Source organism: Heterocephalus glaber, unplaced genomic scaffold, assembly GCF_053883595.1.
Source record: "Heterocephalus glaber isolate CG9 unplaced genomic scaffold, H.glaber_assembly_v1.0 deba00001586, whole genome shotgun sequence".
Taxonomy (NCBI): Eukaryota; Metazoa; Chordata; class Mammalia; order Rodentia; family Bathyergidae; genus Heterocephalus; species Heterocephalus glaber.
In genome coordinates, this window is record NW_028258364.1 from 19922624 (window position 1) to 19944333 (window position 21710).

Consider the following 21710-nt stretch of genomic DNA (forward strand, 5'->3'; position numbering starts at 1 on the left):
GACATTCATCATTGGAAATTTGCACCTTTACATAGTCTCTCTTGGTTCTTGTTTTTCACCCTTGCCCAGCCCTCCCTTCAACCCCTCCAGCCCTCCCTATTTACAAAAATTTTGTTCCTATTTTTCCATTTTCTCATATTAATCCCATTCCCTTCTATCCTTTCCCCTAGCCCTCCCACTTCCTTCCCCTTTGCCCCTTTTCTTCCTATTTCACATGAATCTTTAATTGCTGAAAGGTTTAATTCCTGCAGGTTACAACTTTGCCAGCACAGTTCCGTCTACCTATCCAGGTATGTCATGTTAAGCATTTATTCAGATGGTAGTTTTTAATACGTCACTGCATGAAACAAACAAACAAAGGTGGAAGATGTTGCTTGGGAAGTAATCGCAGTAATAAGGAGCCGGTGGATTGCTGCTTAATAAGTGTATGTGCTGCACACCTCCTCTGTCCTGATTAACTACTCTATTTTAGCACCAGACATCTCCTAATGAGAAAATGTTAAGTTTGCACAAATGGTGTGATGGTAGAATCAGACTGGAAAATACCAATAAACCTTGTGAACATTCTCCCCCCGAAATACGAGTTTCTAGATGGTTTTTATCTTCTTTAGTTTCATCTTGACATTTTTTGAATTAATCACTCAGTATACATAACACTGAAAATTTACTATGTACAAGGTGTGATAAACTCTTACATTTAAATGCTAAAGATAATATATGCATCAGCTTCATCATAGTAGTGGTCTTTGAAAGAAAGCGTGTTTATTAATGATGTCAGCCAACCATCCAGGCTGATTCTTTCAGACTCAGGGAATGTGGGCTTGAGTGAATTTTCATGCTTGATATGAAAAACTTCAGGCTAGAACCAAACACTTTCAGTCTGTGTAATGAGCCTGACAATGTGAGTAATCTCAATGCCATAATTTTTTAGATGCTAAACACACAGGTACATACAGAAACACAATAGTAGGCCCTGAATAGTCAAGAAATAACTACACCACAAACATACCACTACTAATTCTGGGGCTAGAGGATTTTTTTAAAGTGCAAGTTTCCATGCTGGAAAAATTTACTTCCAGAAGAATAATTAGTGCATTATTTAAGTAAAATCTTTCTAAATAGCCCAGGTGACATCCCTGGTTTTATTGAGGCAAATAAATACTATAAAGTAATAAGGAAAAGCTGAAACAGATTAATTAAATATGCTCCTAGGCCCAGAGAGGTTACCAGTTCACTGGAAGTCAATACTATACTTCTCAAGCTACCTTAGATCACTCCTATATATGGTTCAAAAGGAAAACAAAAGTAGCACCCCAAATTCTCCAGCAAACACACACACACACACACACACACACACACACACACACACGCTTTACCAAAGCAAAGTTTGCAACATGCTATAATTAAACTCACATCCTGACAGTAAAAACACGAAGTTTTACTCTAAATATAGAAAACTCTCCATTGTGCAACCTCTGATTGTTGTTTTTTTAACATTATCACTGAAATGGTAGTGTCCCCTCTGCATAAAAAAACACTCTGAAAATACACAGAGTAGACGTGAAAATTGTACAGCCTTAATTCTTATTTCAATGAAGATTTTCTTACAAATCTCTAGCACATTTTATCCCCGCCTCATCTTTCCTATACTAGCCCTAAACCACTATATTTAAATGGCATTTTCCATCTTGCTCTTGTGGTTATGAAGTGCTATTTGCTACATGGGCATGGATAACTAGCCACAGCCCCATTCCTAGGCCTCATCATTGTACAAGGGCCACCCTGATCTCCTCCAGAGATGACATTTATCCACAGAAAAAAAGCTCCACACACAAGTCAGCCATCAGGAATGCAGGCAAGTCCTGCTCTGCATAATACTAAAATACTAACATGAAAATTACAATTTCTTGGGCCAGGGATTTAGCTCAGTGGTTTCACTGCCTGCTGTGCAAGTGCAAGGACCCGAGTTCGATCCCCGGTACCAAAAAAAAAAAAAAGAAAAAGAAAATTACAATTTCTTAGCACACTGGACTGAACTCAGTACTATTTAATAAAAGAATTACAGATTCAACAGTAGCTCAACTTATACCTTGCAAAACACCTACAAGTCCCTAACAGAAAGTAGGGCTGATTTTAAGTCATAGACCTTAAGGGAGAACCTTCAGGACAGTATTTAGGGTTTTGTATTCCTGCTTCCTGAAATATATCTACCTGCTGTGCATCTGGAACAAGATAACCTCTCTAACCCACAGTGTCCACAAGTGGAGAAAAGGATGACTGTGGAAGGCATTTGGTTGGAATATTTGGAAGATTACATGGTGATGATACGTATCAAACACCTAACATAGTTCCTGGCACATGGAAGAACTCAGTAAAAGATATCTACTGTTACTTTGAAATTAGGATTTCTAGGAAAATTAAGTTACCATGTTATACCAGAAAGTCAAGCACTGAAGTACACAAAACAAAATCCCACTTAGGAAAAAAGCCCAACAATTTCCAAAGACAAGTTAGATGCACAGGAAGCAAACACACTCCTACACAACCCCTTCCCCCTTCCCCTATATTTCATCTGGCTGTTAAGAACAATTGATGGAACTTCAGAGAAAATATTGCAGCTTTCAAATAACTGCTTTGAAAAGGACTAAAAACTATATTTAACTGCTTCTCAGGCAATTAGACCATGACCATCACCACATCTGCTATTTGCGCATCAGGAAACTGCTTCCAAGACATTTAACATTCATAGGTGTATTAGCTCATTATTAATACCCTAGAAGTTCTTCATGGCACTCTTCACTATGGTGCAGCACTTGATGGAAGGAGGTTCCATTGTGCTTTTGATTTATCTAAGAGGAATATGAGTGAATGCCCCAAAGAATGAGACTAGAAAGTGGTCTCAAATGTATGGAATTACAGTAAAGTTCCAATGTAAAATGTATTTCCCAGCAAACACTTAGGTGGTACTAAGTGTTATTGTAGTGAACCTTCATAAGAACCTTATAGTTCATGTGAGGAAACCGAGGTGCAGTAGGTTACATAGTACCAGAGCTGGGATTTGAACCCACACAGCTTCTTCCCAGGGTTAAGCTTTTCCCTGTGGCCATGCAGCCTCTATGCCTTACTGACACACTTTTGAGAGTACAGGAGGGGTGCAGAAATTAATTACTCTCAGGCTCTTGCCATAAGACAGAGGTACGTCAGGACTGGAACTCGCACCATCTGAGGGCTTGGTGGTGGTACATGTGCCATTCTTCTGACACCATGATAAAAAAAACTACTTCTGCCGAATGCGCATTAGATCAGAGATAACGCTGCGTACAGTGTATTACAAGAAAATCAGCAACCCTGGCACAGGGGCACCTGGCTCATAACTTTTATTCTGAAGACATCCCCATCATCTGACCTGTGGAAATCTGAATATGACATTCCACTTGCAAACATACAAATATAAATTAATTTACATGAAATCTGTCAAACTAGAGGGCCTAAGGATGGCAACGTTCTTTAAAAAAATCATTCTGACTAGATGGTCAAACTGCCTGAGGAGCTTTCTCCTTGCCTGTGACCTCCCTGAATTCCCACAGGCTGATTCACTTTGTGTGTCAACTAGGCGAGGCTTCGGGGCCCATGTGTTTGGCCCACCATCATCTGGAAGATTCTGCGGAGGTAATTTTTAGACTCGCTTGACTCTGACATCAGTGGACTCTGAGTAAAGCACAGGACTCTCCATGATGTGGCGGGCCTGATCGAGTCAGCTGAGGTCCAGAAGACGAAGACTGACGTTTCCCAAAGAGGCATGATTCTGTCTTCAGAGGCATCATAGAAAGCCTGCCCAGAGGGCCGGGGATTTAGCTCAGTTGGCACCATGCTTACCTTGCAGGCGCAAGGTCCTGAGTTCGATCCCTGGTACCAGAGAAAAAATAAAAGCCTGCCTGGTTTCCAGCCTGCAGATTTTGGACTCAGACTGCAATAGCCATGTTTATCTGAATTGCCAGCCTGCCAGCCTGCTGCACAGATTTTGGACTTACCAGGTCCCATCAGCAAATGAACCAATTCCTTAAAATCGCTTTCTATTCTCCATCTGTTTCCTTCCCTGTCTCCCCAAGCGCTATGGTAAGTAGGCCGATTCCAGGCGGCAGGACTATCAAAGCTGAAACACTTTATATCTACTCTCCAATGTCTGCAAGTCCCATCAAGTAAGAGCAGCCCTAGTTCTGCTGGGACTTGTAGGTGTTTTGCAAGCTGTGGGTTGAACTGCTCTTGCTCTTCCTCTTCTTTTTATTTCTGAGGGGTGATGGTGGTACTGGGGAATGAACCCATGGCCTCATAGATGCTAAGCAAGTATTCTACCACTGAGCTACATCCTGAGTCCTTTTCATTTTATTTTGAGATCAGGTCTTACTATGTTGACTAGGCTGGCCTCAAACTTGCGATCCTCCTGCCTCAGCCACCTTAGTAGCTGGGATTACAGGTGTGTGCCCCACATGCAGCTGAGATGGAACAGAGGAGATCTGTGTGTTCAGTTTAGAATGTGCTGATTCGTCTCTGGAGGACCCTGATCCCTGCCCGCACCCTGCACCTCCCTCCTATCACCTTTCACACCGTACGCTCTCAGTAGTGAATCCTGAGTAGTAGATGAAGCCTCTGCCCTGTATTTTTTATCTGAAAAGATGGAGCCGCCACTTCCTGTAATAGCACACAACCAGCAAACTTTCTGGAGCAGTGTAACACGCTGTCCCTGGTTGGCTGTGGTTAATTCTGACCCACCTTCCCTCTGTGAATGGCTGTGGTTTGACAGGCTGCAAAGACCCACACCCTGGTCTGTGGATGTCCCCAAACAGGGCCCAGAGAGCCGAGGCCACCCTGCTCAGAGTAGCCCAGCCCAGGCCTGCTCTGTGGCCCTGGCATCCCCTCTACCACCAGGGTTGTGGTGCCAGTCGGAGCCAGCCTGAAGGCGGTGGGAAGAATTCACTTCACAGCTGGCACTTTGGTAACCTTTTCCTCCCAAGAGCCCGGAGAGTAACCTCGCTGCTCCAGTGGATGCCAACTCCTCCCTGAATGTGGGTTTGCTTGTTACAATCTCATTTTGCTTGCTGGAGACCCTTGAATTGCGACATCTTCTGTTGAAGTTCCCAAAGAAGAGGCCAGGCAGCACACAAATTCTGTTTCCTTCAGAAAAGATCTCGACATGCTGAGCCTCCTTCTCCTTCTTGCCTGCCTCCCTCTTCCTCCCTGTCCTACCCAAACCGCAAAGCCCTTTGTACAGGGCTAGTGCTGGGAGCCAGCGATATGTCACACCAGGAAAATCCACCACTGCCCACAGCTGTTTTCCTTGTGGCTTCTGCAGTAGCAGGCAGGCTGCCGCCAGTGTTTACAGTCAGCAATTCTGAATGTGCTGACATGGAGAAGAGTGACCACAGAGTCGTACAAAGCAGCAGGGAAGGGAAAACAGATGTGGAAATGCCCAGGGGATGTGGCGCCTCCATCTTTCCCGCTTCCTGGGCCTTCAGTGCGGTCACAGGTTGGCCAGTAGAGGCTGCATGGTGGGCTGCAGGCCATGTTTCTATTTTGGGGTCTGACATCGGCCAGCCGAGGAGGAGGGAGCCATTCCCTCTGCTGTGACATTAGTTTCCTGCTCTGCTGCCTGCTCATTTGAAGAGAAAGGGAAGGAAAGTGTCAGGCTGCCACATTCCCAAGCAGCTTTACAAACTTCTCCCTGGCCAACACTGAACTTCACAAAAGCTGTTTTCATATTGCTGATTTCTGTTTGTTCATTTTTCTCTCCAGTAGCAAAGGAAAGTTTTGTAAGGAAAAAAAAAAAAAAAGGTGCCAGAAAACTTCTAGGTAGCAAGTTGATCATTCAAGGAAGGAGGAGAAATAGAAGTGAGGAGTGAGAAGCCATTAAATTAAAGCTTGAAAAGGATTATGATAACATGGCTATCATGTTTTATAAGCAGGCTGGGAGTTATGGGTTCTGGGATCCCTCTATGCTGGCCCCTGCTTAGGTTACAGAATAGAGAAGGGATTTACTTTGAGGTAGTTCAGGAAATGAAGTGATCTGGTAGGCAGTCAGTCCTGCTGGTTGCAGACATAGCTCTGTGACCTGGGCGAGCAGGCGAGCAGGAACAAAAATTCCACCGGCTACTGGGCCTTTTGTATAGAGCAGTGCTTTTCCAACTGCAGTGTACAGCTCATGCCTGTGGTATGAAAGTCCTCATCAATCTCCTACTGTCCTCTCATGGGTCAAGAGGAAAACAAGATCCCACTTACTGTAATTAAAAGAAAGCCAGGTCCATTTGGAAATGACAGGTGTGCCAGAAATGGCTAGCTCCTTGCCAAAGCAGTGTGTGTGCCCTTCCAACAGGAGGAGTTGATGTTGGTAAGTCACTGCCCAGCAAAGGACCACACTTGCCAGCTCTCCTTGCACCAAGAAAGGGGACACAGGATTTAATTCTTGCCAAAAAGAATGTGGAAAGAAATGATGGCTGCCATTTGCAGGCTTGGCCTATAAAAACTTCCAGCAAGATTCCCAAGGATTCTCCAGGCTCTCTCATTTCCTCCCACCAGTTGGAAGCCAAATACTCCAAGATCCACAGAGGAGAGACAAGAGGAAGGAGCTGGCTGCCTGTCCAAAAATGCTCATGTAGGGGCCATCGCATGAGCAAAATAAACTTATATGGTAAGCCACCAGGTATTCCAGGGTTCCTCTATCACAAAAGTAACTTTAACTGCACAAAATCAATAAGTAGTGTCAGAAGAAAATCATCAATTAGACATAACGACATAAGCATTAAACATGGTATCTACCATCAGTATTTTTTTTAGAAAAACAGATGCCCACATATGCATCTATATATGCTGAGAGGTCACTGGGGGAAACAAGAAAATGGTACCCAGGTTGCATTTGGAGGAAGAAACTGGGAGACAAGAAAAAAAGGGGTGGGGAAGGCCTTTTCTTTCACTGTATACTGTATATTGTTTTTAATGATTTGAACTTGTACTATGAGGCCATATTACCCACTTAAAAGTTACAGGTGAAAAACACAAATTCTGAAAGAATTCAGTTTTCAGACCCCCAGGAGAATACTTCCAGACACAAAAGGTCCTCACAGTCCTTTTTGAAAGCCAATGGTACAAAGTGTTGACATTTAAAAATACATAAAACTGTACTTCTGTGGAAAACTCAAGGGATGGGTAGAAGTTGCTGTCACGCCTGCAGCGAGAGCAAGTTCACTGAGGAGAAGGAGAAACTTCTCCTCTTTGAGACTTTCCTTCCCGTGGCAGTAGGAGGCTGCTCGACTGGGTTTCCCTTAGTGACCAGCAGGCCTGGGGAAGAAGGATTCCAGGGCCTCTTCCCTGAAATTCTAAGTCAGCAGTTCTGAGGTAAAAGCTAGGGAACCAAGTTGTTAACAAGTGTCTGGTGATTTTCCTGTTCCAGTCCACTTGGGAAGCACCATTCTTATGTGTCTCACCTGTCACCTTGGGGTTCACTTTCCCCTTTTATATCCCTGGAACACAGACAATGAGATTTATGATCTATGAAACTCAAACTTGTCTGCTGAGACTACAGTGATGCCCATGAAAAAGTCTGATTCCCTATGAAATTACTTTATATGCAAGTGTCAGGGGCATAATGGCTGTTGCTTGCATGTGTATTTTGGATTGCTATTTTATGTTTTAGAATTCATTTCATCCAAAATACTTCATTTTAAAAAGAAAAGGGAGTGGAGAACACAACCGTGTTTACATGGAAAGCTTTTGCATGGATTTCTGCTGTGCTGCTAGGTGTGCAGCAGGGAGCTCACACTGGTGGATCCTCTACTCGTGACATGATGAATACAGATGTTTCCAAAAGCAGAGAGCAGGGCGGAAGCCAGGAGGGAAGTACTTAAGGTGCCCGGTGCTACAGCCAAGGGTCCTCAGACACGAGAACATCCAGGCAGCGTTGGTCTGGGCCAGATGCGTCTTCAGAGCAGGGCTGGATGCACTTGATGTAAGAAGTATCTGTGGGAGTCTAGGCCAGCCCTGCACCCTTTATATTCTGCTCAGTCTGCAGATCCCGTCCCTTATCTCTGAATATGCTAAAATCTTTCAGACCAAAGAGCCAACCAAATTCCACCCTCTATGTAATCCAAAAGCCAAGTGGTTTCTGTCCCTGGCTGTGATTTTTCTCTATATCAATTAACCAGAGAGAGGGGCAGGAAGTATATAGTGCTTATTCCTGGGAAATAACCTGAGTTATTTACTAATAAAACTTTAAAATGACTCAGCAAGTTCTTAAAATATCTTAGGAGCAAACCTTGATAATTTCTAATGAATAACTGAAGATCATTACCATTTTTTTAATCTGAAAGCTTCTCTGTAAAACCGCTAAACTTAAATCATACATGTTTGTTTGTCTTTTGGAGAAAACCCTACTTTTTACCACAAAAAGGGTAAGGTTAGTAAGATCTGCTGGGATTATAATGATTTCTTTTGACAACTACCTCATATATCAAATACTATTTAAATTGGCTTCGTGTTTTCCACCGTTCTCAAAGGAAATGTCCTGGGTGCAGTATTTATGAAGAAGTTGCTTAATTCGAAATGAGTTCCCTGTATTCCCTAGTTACCTTCAAATGCACCACCCAAAGGCCTGCCATAGAGATTCCCGAGTGTGACGGTTAATTCGATTGTCACTTGCTTGGCCTGAGGGACACATGGAAGATGAGTAAAGCACACTTCTGGGAGAGTTGTGGATGTGTGACCTCAGGGACTATATCTGGTCCCCTGTCCCATCCTCTCTGGCACTTTTTTTTTGGTACCAGGAATCGAACTCAGGTCCTTGTGCTTGCAAGGCAAAACCACTGAGCTAAATCCCTGGCGCTATGGCATTCTTCCCTGTGCTCTAGCTCTTGGCTGCCACAATGTGAGTAGTATTCCTTCACCATGCCCTTCTACCATCTCGTTTCTGTCTTGGAGCTGTCCAATCACGGACCAAAATCCTGAGATCACAGCCAACAACAATGCAGGTGCTGAGTATTTTGACTTGGCAATGGGAAAGCTGACTAACACACTTGGGATCATGGTAGCTGGCTCCTTTCTGAGCCTTCCCAGGCTCCCATGCGGTTAAATGGAGGCCATGTCACTAGTTCTGGCCTGTTTTCTTCTCCATCCTCTCTTCCCCTGCAAGAGCAAACTTGAGAGGACACATGTGGAATGGCAGTGTCACAACATGGGGGAGCTTCAGCCAGCCTGGGTCCCTGAGTGACTCGGTGGAGGAGAACTTCCTCCCAAGACCCTGAGTCAGAAACAGGGCAGGGCCTTTCGTTGTATAAAGTCAGCAGAACCAAAGAGAGTCAGAGATGTGGATCTTCCTGCAGGACAACCTTGCCTTTACTAATGAACACAAAGCACTGGTTTGAAATTTCTGCGTTCCAGTCACAACATCAGACTTCCTATCTGTACAACTGGTAGATAAGTCACCTAATCCTCCTGAGCTCCAGGTTTTTTGAGTGTAAAATGAGGATGATGAATTTTGGCATGTCCACCATTCACAGATATGAGAGGAGCAAATGAGTTTTCCTGGAAGTGTTTTGAAATCTGTAAATCGCACCTCTAGATGGAAACGGCTCGCAGAGCTGAGGCTGTGGATACGACTGGAGAGCGGAAGGGCTAAGTGGGACTGCTTATTTAGGGTCAGTTACTAGAACTTACTGCATTGTTCTTAAAAAGCCAAGCAGCACATTCCATGACAGACCAGGAACATGAGAAGTCAAATTCTGATGGCACATGGAGAACAATGCACCTTAAAAATGTCAGGGTAGCCAAATGGTTTCCAAAGCCTCGCTTCCAGCAGCCAAACTCAACTATTTGCCTTCGGCATCAAAAGAAAGGAGAAGGGGCGACCCTGAAAGAAAGGCTTGGCACGAAACCCTTTATTCCTCCCTCCACCTATGGGGGGCGGCGGGGGGCAGGCACCAGGCCGGGACAGAGGGATGGGGCGCTGGGGACTCCAGCCCAGCACAAGGGTGCGATCTATTTGCCTTTCCTCTCACATGGAAACACTTTCTCCAGAGGAAACAAACAGAAGAAGGGCCCTCCACACAGCAAGGATCTAGAAGCAGGCCACAGACCTGCAATCCCCTGTCGCCAAAGAAGGGCCAAGGCAGCTAAGTTCTATTCCAGGACAAGGACTTCCTGACCCTTCGGGTAGATGACCAGCCACAGACTATTTGCCACTGGCTATGTTCACCCAGCTGCTTCCTTGTCAGATATTAACAGTTGACTTTTTTTGAGTACTTACTAAAACGCCAAGCATTGACATTTTATAGATTAAGGAACGGAAGCACAGCTAGGTTAAATAACTTGTCTGAGGTCATACGGCAGGAATTTGCCAGAATCAGGAGTTAGATGCAGATAATCTAACCGTAGACACTGTGTTATCTATCTATCTCTCTATCTATCTATCTAGCCTCACTGTGTAATTCAGCCTGGCCTCAAACTTGTAATCCTCCTCCCTCAGCCTCCCAAAGTGCTGGGATTACAAGTATGTATCATTATGCCCTGCCCAGCAGCTGTGTTCTTAACAACTGCATTTATAAAGGAGGAAATGAAAAACATGAATAAAAGGAGGAGCAATTCTCTCACTTGCTGCATAACTTGCAATGGGCTTCAGATACATTAGTAAATCACTTCACCCTCATGTTTATCCTAACACAATTGGACTTCTTACCCATTTGACTGATAGAGACACAGAAGCTCAGAGAAGTCGAGTAGCATGCCCAAAGTCACAAAGCTAAAAAGCAGCAAGGTGGGAATCAAAGCCAATCTGACTCTGCTAGAAGTAGTCAGAATCTGGCATTTCTGGGTCCTGAAAAATAGTAACATCTAAAATACTGGATAATGCCTATTGATGGAGTCCCCTTCATCACAGAGCCTTTTACAGGCGAGAAAGATAGTGACTCCATATTTGGACCAAAGAAAGACAGACCTGGACGTCAGGCAGATCTTTTCACACTCAGTGAATACAAAGTTGCTAAGAAAGTAGCCAACAACTGGCTCCTTGGCCGTCCTTACGTCTTCATATGCTAAATTATTCTGACCATACACTTCCACGTTTGCTAAACTTACGAATCACTGAGTAATTGCTGGCTGTTTTGTTGTTGTTATTTTGCATCATTCGCTAATCCCCAGTCTGAATGTTCCCCCAACCTTAAACTAAGATGAGAGCAATGCAATTATGACACAGGCGCAATAGCAGCTCATTAACATAGCCGTGACTGACATGGGAGATCATTAATTAGGCATTCCAAGCATAAGTATATATGTATAAATTAGCATCTATTCACCATTTAAACTCTAAGCCATTTTTCATATTTGAATATTAACTATGTTGGAAAATTAAGAAGTTTTCCTGAGTGAATTCTGCAAACAATACCCAACCTTGATAACAAAAACAAAATGTAGAGAAAAGATTCTGTGAGCAGAACCAGACACAGTAGAAGGAGTCAAATGATGCATCATTTGCCTGCTTCCTCTTGTGTGCATTGCTGGTGATGCCACCCACCAGGTGCCTCATGTGCCCTCTTTCCTGGGGACAGTGCTTGGACCCCAGACTTTGATAACATTCCAGAGATGCTCTGTCCATGTCTGCACTCTCACAGTTCATACATCTGTTCTTTCAATACATACTCACTAGATGAGGCCCGTGCATAAAAGACTCCCACAGGAAGACCAGAGCTATGTTGGGACTGTAGAGTCCAGCAGGAAAGTGGGCACCAAGTGGACACACACAGTGACAATGTGAAGTGGACAGTTACATCTAGCAGGGGAGGAAGGGCTTCTGCAGCAACAGTGTTGCGGATGAGGATGGGGATGTGCCCTGAAGAGGCGGTATTGGAACAGGACATAAAGATGGCAGCAGGTGGATTTGTGGCAAGGTTTGAGGCATGTCAAAAGAGTCACTTCTCAAGTCACCACAGCCATACCGACAACCTTCTGTAATCCAGGTCTTGCACTGTGCTACTTCTGGGGCCCGTAGGGCTCCACCCCCAATTTTTGAATGTGTCTGAAATACTTAATCCCTCAGGTCTGGAAGGTTACTAGCATCAGGATCACAGCGATAACAATACTCTATTGTCCTTCCCGTGTACAACAATGATCCAATGACGTACAGCTTGCACTTGTCTTGTCTTCCTGTAGTAGTTTTGGGTTCACACCAGCACATCAGTGTTCAATCCAATCCAATCCAATTCAAATGTTCCTTTAGACCAGTGGCACACTTTTATAACATGGTTGCCCTGGATGAGGGCTGGACTTTGCGGCTCTCAGACCACTTTTCTAGGCAGAGCTCACTGGTCTGTAAAGAGACCAAGTCAAGGGGCTTGGTCCTGGGCGCTGGGCTTTGATCACCAGAACTCACCAACCAGGCGAGTTTCCTTGGTGAGTCCTCTTCAGCGTGTTAACACCATCTCCTATATGAAGAGAGGCTGGTAAATGGGGAACTTGCAAGTAGGGTGACTCTTAGTGCATTCACAGCTCTTGACATCTAACTATAAAAGTAATGTGGTCCATAGATCCATGTGCACAGAAGAGGCCTGGAGCGGGAGGTTTTGCACCCAGGGGGCATCAGGCTGAGGGGATGCTCAAAACACCTTGGCTAGGAGGTGAGACATTGATCTACAGCACAAGGGAGGGGCCATCAAGGTCAGCTCGCAGGTGTGCACCTAGAGTACAAAGCCAGCCATGGGTCTCCTAGTATAGGAGCTTTTCCAGCTCCACTGTCTGTTTCCAAGATACTCTAGGCCCTGAAGGAAACAAACAGCTTTCCTACACTGAACTAATCTGGAAAAATCTCAGCTGTTACTGAGGAAAGAACCGGCTAGGATTATGAATGCTGAGTGCTTCTATGGGCCTAGTTAGATATAAATCCATCTCTTACTTGTAGGGCAGATTTATACAGCAAATATAAATACTCTATTCCATTTTTCTAATGGAAGTAAAACTTTCTAAGGCTATTAGTATCTGTAATTACAATGCTAAGAAAATTCCTGACTTAAGAGACAATTAATTAATTGGAAAACTATTCATTAAGATCGTGTTATATACTCTATCCTATGCCTGGCATATAGTAGATACTGACAAATTAGGAAGCAGAGAGTATCATTTAGTTAGAGAGTGCCCCAGAGATCCAAGTACTACATGTTTGGCCTAGAAATTCAAAGAAAAGAAAAATTTGTGATGGTGCAAGGTCATTCCAAGAGTTTATTTATTTGTTTGTTTGTTTATTTTGGTAGGCCTGGGGAATGAACCAAGAGCCTCGGACTGGGCTACATCTCCATCCTTTTTGTTTCTTATTTTGCTAAATTTCCCAGGCCGGGCTCAAACATACAATCCTCCTGCCTCAGCCTATGAGCGGCTGGAATTAGAGGCCAAGAAGCCTATTTGGAAGGAAGATAGAGGATTGAATCTTAAGGAAAATGATGCAGCTCTATGACCTTCACAACACAGACATAGTTTGAATCTTGGAAATATGTACGGAAGAGAATCTGATTAAGATCATCTCAATAAAAAAATTTCCAATTTAATTGTGTCAAAGGAGGAATATGAACACATTGTCCGTGTGCTTTGCTGAAATGTGTCTGTTTTAAGATGGAAGCTGGCTTCAGCCAACAGTTGTGTTTGCACCTCCTCCCTCGCTATCTTCTAAAACTGGACAAAGCTCTTCCCAGGGTGGCCTCTGACAAAAACAGATTCTCAGTTTTTTATGTCCCAGCTCCTCTGCTATACCAAGTGCAACTTAGTAAAGCTTCATAGAAATGTTCTGAGGCCAACCTATAGAGACACGTTCCAATTTAGGCTGTGGAATGAAAATTACAGGGCAGCCACAGAGGCAAGTTTAAAATTAGGACAAACTTCACTTTGGGCCTCTTAAGCCTCAGAGTTAGTGGTGGCGGGGGGGGGGGGGGGGGGCGGAACACAGTAAGAACTTGAAAAGCAAAACCCCCAGACTTCTGTCCTTTCCTATGGTCTCCTGACACTCTAAGCTTTCTGCACATCTGAAAATCTGCAGAAGAGCTTTCCTGGCCTAGTCCCTCAGCAGCTTCACAGGGGCCCCCACTTACTGCTCAGCCTGTGAGGAGACTGTACCGGCAAAGAGGTCGGAAAATCCTGGCTGGGAAAGCAAGGAGAGGACAAGAAGTGAGAGAATCTTCCCCAGCTCTAGTCCTGGACCCAAGTCCCCATCATTCATTCCAGGAGCAAGCCAGGTGGCTTGATTCCAAGGACAGCCATAGGGACCAGGCAGCCTCTGGCAGACCTAGGAGAGGGGCCTGCTGAGCGTGCGGAACCTCTCCTGGGTGTGCGGAGCCACCTACCAAGCCAGCCACAATCCTAGGGGTGACCGAGACAGACCATCACATTCCACTTTCCCAATCAGCTGATAAGAAATGGCTGTCCTCTCTGCAGGGGCCGCCGCCCTTTGGGAAATGGCATGGGAAACTGAGCTGTATTTTCTTCTTGCCTCAGTAATTTCACCTGCTTCTCAGACTTACGGAAATACCACCTTCTTTTACCTTTTTTGAGACTCTTTTGACTCAGATGGTGCTGAGCAAAGAGTTGGAATTCCAGAGAACTCACTGATTCCAAGACAAATTATTCCTACTATGCCACAAAAAGGGGTATTTTCACCTGAACACTGTATGTTTTCAGGAAACTCCAGGTTGTTCATACTCAGCTTTCAATAGATAACCTTCCAGGAGACTATGCTGAAGCAGGTTCCAAGGGTCTGAATTAGGAGGATCATTCACATGTGGTCATCCTTGCAGGGTCTCACAGTGGGCCTGTTGTGGGCCCCCTTTGCCAAAGTCACTGGCTCGGTTCACTTCCTGGAGGTATGTAGACTGCCTTAGAAGCGCGCGAATTTCTATTTCTCATTCCCAAGAGTGAGAAAGTAGAAGACAAGTGTAGAGGAATGGCTGCTTTCATGTGTAACTTTCTTACTGATGGTCTAAAGCATATTTATAAAGTTGTAAAAGGAAAAGCCCATATCTCGTTATGTCACTTTTTGAAAAAAGAAGTTTAGAATAAGTTTCCAAGGAAGTATAACTATGTTCTTAACTTAATGCATCATGTAAACTAAGAAGACAGACTAATAAATACTAGGGGGCCACGGCTCATCTGAAATGGCCATATACACCTCCAACTTTCTTAGTCTAGCGTGTGAATAAACCAGCTCATCATATCAGGGAGCCTCCCCAACAGGTGCTGCCTTTAAGATACACAACTCTCTTTGTCAAAGCTATTTCAGCCCCACTTACAGCACAACTAGTTCCACATTTTGATCCCATTGAAATATTTGGTGCCTGCTGATATGTTCAAACAAATTCACCAGATCTTGATTATGTTCTGGCAATTAAAGCTATTAAGTCAGTAGACAGACAGCAGGTTATTTCATCGCTAGTTGAAAAAGCCAGCTTTCTTTTCTCCCCATTTTTATGTGACAGCACTGTAATTAGCCTTAATCAAATACTATTTGTGTTTGGTGCTGTAACTTTGCTTCCTTAGCTGGGAAACTCTGCCAATCTAGAAAAGGAGAAATACAAGCCTGGTCAAAAAGCAAGAAAGCTAGGCATGGGGTATACGGGAATTCTCTGTGCTATCTTTGTGACTGTTCTGTGAATCTATCACTATTATTACATTAAAAGTTAGATTTTAAAAAGCAAGAATGCTGGGCCTATAGCTCAACAGTAGAGTGCATACTTAGCATGCATTGTACGCTAGTTTCCACCCTCCCAGCTCCACACACACAAAATAGTAATTAATTAACTGATTAAAAGCAATAAAGAGGAAGACAAGAAGGATGAACAAAAGAAATGCTGAAGTATGACTTAACTTTAGCAGTCTACCACGTAAGCTTTAGAAATAGTTCAGAAAATAAGGTTCCTTTTGGAAATACTACATCAACTCTTGCTACACTGGGGATATCATGCTGCTTCTTATTTCCCCCGGCAGGTAAGTTTGTAACAGAGACTAGAGGTGAGTGGAGGGAGAGACAATAACCATGAATAAAATTAATTCTCTCATCATGTATCCAAACTTCTAGTTTCTCTGTGTCTGAAACTCATCATTTATGTTAATGTCTCTGGAAGAAAGAGCTTATCAGTAAGGAAATTATGTTAGTAAACAGGTGAGATGGGGTTTTTCAAACCTTCATGCACATACAAACCACCTGAGGATCTTGTGAAAGGACATGTTCTGATTCTATGTTTCTAGAATGGCCCCCGACGCTATGTTTGTAGCAAGTTCCTAGTAAATACTGGAAGTTGCTGGTCCATGGACCATACTTTGAGTAGCAAAGATGTAAGGACTAGAAAGTGGTTGAATGCACCCAGCCAGGAGCAGAACCACAGTATTTTGTCTATGTAACCATTCATTCATGAGGCAGATTATCCGTTACCTCAGGGAATCCCAATGATAAAAGTAACTGTTCTTGTTCAAAGTACCCCAGCTATGTTAGGGAGGACACAGGAACACTTTTAAAAGCAGTGATCTAATCTTTATTATTCTTACTATATGTCTCCTCGTATCTTAAATTTTTATCTGTGAAACACTATCTATTAGAACTAGTAATTTTTTGGCCCACTGAGGGATTTTATTTATATGTATGTATTAGATCTTTAGAAAAAGAACCCCAGGATTTCCCTTCCTGTGTGTTTGGTCTTGCTACTTCACACTCTATGATGCCAGTTGAAGTTGTCAATACAATGAAACCAATCTGATGAGATTGGTAATGATGAGATCTGATAATGGCAGATTATTCTGCCATTTTTCTAAACCTTTGAGTTGCACTTCAAATCTGGGGCTGACTACTCCACACTGGCTTTCCTATGAGGTCCACAGCAATTTTCCCAGCTCTGTAATCTTTGAAGACTTCAAGCTCATCAATAACCGTGATTCATCACCATAGTTAGAAATGAGACTCCAGAGCCTGGCCTATGAAGATCTGGCGTTGCTTCTCTTTTCTGCATTGCTGATGCTCTTGAGAGCCTTAGCCAGAACATTCATTCACCACTATGGTGACACAGAAAAATGGCAGGAAGAGCCGGAACTGGCAATATTTTGAGATTAAGGAAGAAATGTCAACTCTTTGCCTCTCAGAAATACTATGTCATTTTATGAGATGAGTGCAGCTTGTTACAGGAGGGACTACTGCAAGATGAAGAACCACCCACCACACTGCTGGTATTTACTTGACAATGATGACTGATTTTACTCCACCCAAAGTGGGAAGACTAGCTCATATATGACTTGGCTTAACTGGAAAACATACTTCTTACAACACATGCAAAGTATTGTGGTAACTGCCACAAATGCCACATGTCTAATTCTCCTCAACCAGATTTTCTACCCCTTTAATGCAATTACTGGATTCCAAACAATGGTTTTTCTACCTATTCGAGATTTTCCTCCCATGTCTTGATTAACACACCTCAATCCAGTAGTGTACCGGCAAATATTTCACAACCAGCTCTCCAGACCAAAAAAGCCCTGGTATGTAGCTATTAACAATTCTGATGGTATAAATAGCCCCATTATGTCAAATTTCAAGTACTAACCTGGCTTCACTGAATTAGGCTTTACAGAATTAGTAAGAAAAGTGCATAAGGACAAACCTTACTAAGTCTGCTCTGGTCATAACAGCAAATGGTTCCAAGGATGTAAAACACTACTATTTTAGTAATTAAATTACAGTAATCTGGGAGGAGTAAAAGTATCCAGTAACTCCAAGACAGCTTACCTCTTAATGTATTTTCACGTTGTTTCTGAGAAATACAAGTCCGTAGGCCCTTGTGTTTTTATAAACCAAAAATAACTCCCTGTTAGTTTTTTTTTTAAGTGACAGTCTCAGGATCTGTGTAATTACTACAAAATCTTATAAAGTAAACCATTTGGATTTTAATGACACACACATAGTAAAAGTTCAGAATTCTTCTACTTGAACTTGAGCAGTGAACTCTTCCACTTTTGTGTGTTTTGCTCATCACAAGCGCTTCCTTTCATGAACTATAAGGCATAGTTCAATCAGCCTCTGTGGCTGTATGAATCTGCAGAAAAGGCTAAAACATCACCATGTTTTGTATTGTTCCTTAACAATTGCCTCTGAGAATAATGGTGGCTTAATACCTTTATGTTCTCTTCTATATCTGAACCCATTCAAATAATAAAAGCTATTTTATAGTAAAAAGGAAACAGAAGGAAAACATAGCATTTTAACCAAAAGGTTGTAACAGGCAAATTTTTGCATATCTATTATACATAACTCTTTCTAATAAATCACTCTTTTATTACACTTTTAATCTATCTGTGATTCTTTATTAAACTGTGTTTTACACATTTCCCGCCACAAATACATCTAGTTATTACCCGTGAGGTTCTTTTAAGAACACAAATCCTATGAAAACTAGAGCTCACAGGATGGGGGAAGGGAGGACACTGGTGAAAACATATCTGGCCAAGTAATGTAATTTTGTAATTAACTTGAAGAAAAACATTTGCATCACAGCTACGCTCGTTTTCTTTTTCCATCAGCAAAAGCCAAAACCAAGCAAACAAAAAGCCACCAGTCGCCCACCACCTCAAACACAAACGATTTTGGCAGTATAGTCAACATGAAAAAATACTGCTTGAAACAAATTAGGGCAAAAAACCTTGCTTCAAATCAAATCCTCCTGCTGCCTCTGATCATATTCACCTTTGCATCTTTTGAATGTGGATCATGTGCACCTATTAACTCATCACCAATAAATATATCTTTTAAAGTCTTCTTGTTTTTTTTAAACTTGTAGAATTCATTTCTAAGGAGCACCCATTTATGATGAGCACATTAGGTTGTAACACATGCAGAATGCAGTGCAGGATATCCCCTGCCATTCTCTAGATGTTGGGAACTAGAAACATGCAAGGATTTTTCATGTTAGAAAAATGGTGGAAGTCAGCTCATCAAAGGTAAAACAGGCAGAATATGTCCCTGCCTTTCCTTTCCTGAGATGGCATTTATATTCACCAAGTTCATCTCTAGTTTGACAGGATTATTAATAGGATGGACTTACCACTCATGTGGATGAATGCGTTACCCACAGGAAAGAAAGCCTTTTACTATTTTGGGTATTTCTTAGCGATGCCTGATGACTACCAGCTAATCTTTACATTAACCAGACATTTCATTTGATCATTAGTTTGTAACATAGTAAAAGTGGCGACATTATTTTCACCAAACTGTATGTAGTATGATCCTTTTTTTAAGCAGAAGATTTTTATGGCAAGTGGAAGTCTCTGCTTAACATGCTTTCAAGGTGACAGAAATGCTGGTGATGAAAGAGTGTGTACAGTACTGGATCTTCTTGAATGATTGCAACGAGACCTCCTGACTTCCCACTAATCAAGTACATCAGCCCTGCTGGACCTAAGTTCAAGGTAAATCAAGGCATTCAAAAAGAAATGTGAAAAAAAAAAGATCTATTTGAGAGACAGACGTAGACATGAAGATGGACTAAACACAAACATACGGTATGTTACATGTGGACCTATTTTGGTAAACAAATGCCTATCCACATCATTTTTTTTTTTTTGTGGTACCGGGGATGTCCACATCATTTTTAACAATCATGAATAAATTTATTTGTACTCAAAAATCAAAACAAAAACCCCCTAATATTCTCAGTCAGAAAGAACAAATAATCAAAAGTGCACAGCGGTAATAGAAAAGAAGGGCTCTTCACTGTGGAGGTAAGAAATCAAGGAGAAGAAAGTAAGGAAAAGGGGAGACAGTTATTGGTGTTCAACGGGGATGGACAGTCACCTGGAAAAATTTACAGCTGCCTTGGTTGAGAGCTCTTGGCTGACCCCTTTCTGCCTCTTCCTACGTGCCTTCCTGTGGGTAGTGTTTGGGAAACAGAAGAAGGGAGGGGGCAGGGATGGAGGCTTAAAGTGGTATTAAAATACAATCTTACCCTATTTCCCTGCAGGCTATAGTATGTTCTTTTTAAAAACAAATGTGGAAGCACAAGGAATCGAGTTCGATCCCCGGTACCAAAAAAAAACCCAAAACAAAACAAAACAAAAAAAACACATGTGGAAAAAATGAAAGTTGGTTTTCTTTTCACGGGACACACATACACGCATGCACACACGTACCACACATTCTTTTCTTCCTTGAAGGCAGTTTCCAGAAGAAGACCTGCCATCCGGAGGCTACCTATGACCTGAGAGACAGTGTCTCCTGCCAGTCCTGAAGAGTTCTTGAGGGGATCTAAATCCGAAAGCTTTTAACAAACCACAGATGCAAGCAAATTACAAAAATCACAGTGTCTGCAGGAATGGATTCTGCTTGGCACAGGTTTAGAGCTGATTCTTCCAAGCACCTGAGCAAAGGAAAAAAGAGACTCCCGTGTCTTGGGCAGTCCTGGGTTGCATTCAAATGTCACTCCTGGCTTTCTCGATGTAACTGTAGCTAAATCCAACCCCTTTCCCCAACAGGCACGCATCCCAGGACATGACTTTCAAGTCATCTTAGGGTGCATGTCCTTCCTTAAGAATCCGCACAAAACAGACAGAAGCCCAAATATGGTTTAAATCAACAGCACTATGGACTCAATCTGATCTCCACTAGTTCCCTGGCTCCTTCCTGTGCCTTGGTTTGTCCTTAGATTGAGAGGGCTAATAATCTCCCATGGCAAATCCATCCACAGAGGTATAAATCAAATTTCTGAGCAGCAAGCAGAAGGATTCCTGCTTGATATTTATATAGTGCATATTATGGCCCAGATACTCAAACTCCCTGTGCAGTGTTTTATTATCTCCATTTGCCAGATAAGGATGCTAAGGTGCATCAAGGCCAAGTTCTCTGCCACCCTGAAAGGTATAGGGAGCCTGGAATCCTGCAATTCCACACCAGGAGCCAGCTAAGATGGGCACTGAAATGTCTTCATTTTCAAGAACTTTAGTGCATGGGGGGAATACAGAAAGCACAGCCTTGGGCCGGGGATTTAGCTCAGTGGATTTGCTGCCTGCTACGCAAGCTCAAGGACCCGAGTTCAATCCCCAGTACCAAAAAAAAAAAAAAAAAAAGGCACAGCCTCTACTGAAGATGTCTGGAGAGCACAGGAGGCTGGAACATCTTCCCATGATACCACAGTTTCCTGTTTAGGGAAGCAAACAGACCAGCATGCTGCCCCAAGGCTGCCTGGACACATTCAAGTGACCATCAACTGGACAAGACAGAAAACACAAACAAGAGAAAGGGAAGTAAAAGACGCCTGGCTGCCCAGAGCCAGGGTGAGGCAGGAGGCGAGATGGAGCAGGGCCAGAGAGCAAGTAAATGAGAAGTCTCAGGCGAGTGCTCCCTGAGCCCGCAGCACTAAGAAAGTGGATCATTAAGAAAGTGGAGCCCTGCGTGCCCAGGAAGAAGCTTGCTGAGTGTAGAGAAGGGAAGATTTGCAAGTCAGTTCCCTTCTCCCCTGCCAGAGCCTCCAGTGCATACCAGATAACGCCACAACAACCAGACACTTGTACATGTACCCGCCCCTGCAGGTGGATCGGTAGGGAGGTGGTAGACAGGAGAGAGATCACTGGGTAGGAGGTCAATGGGATATGAGAGATGTAATCCTTGCCTTCCAGGGACTAACTACAAAATAGGAAAGACAGATATATACACACTAAATACCATC

General features: G+C 43.1%; 1 protein-coding gene and 1 pseudogene across 3 annotated transcripts in view; both read right to left on the minus strand.

Annotated features, from left to right (window-relative positions):
- Maml3 (mastermind like transcriptional coactivator 3) overlaps nucleotides 1-21710 on the minus strand; it is a 417197-nt gene that overhangs the window by 227459 nt on the left and 168028 nt on the right. The window lies entirely within an intron of this gene.
- Nucleotides 1-21710, minus strand: part of LOC147823431 (small ribosomal subunit protein uS8 pseudogene) — a 66870-nt pseudogene that overhangs the window by 21453 nt on the left and 23707 nt on the right. Inside the window, exon 1 of the transcript XR_015443928.1 lies at nucleotides 1-21710. This exon is cut by the window's left edge and continues 21453 nt beyond it; it is cut by the window's right edge and continues 23707 nt beyond it. The product of XR_015443928.1 is annotated as a small ribosomal subunit protein uS8 pseudogene (transcript).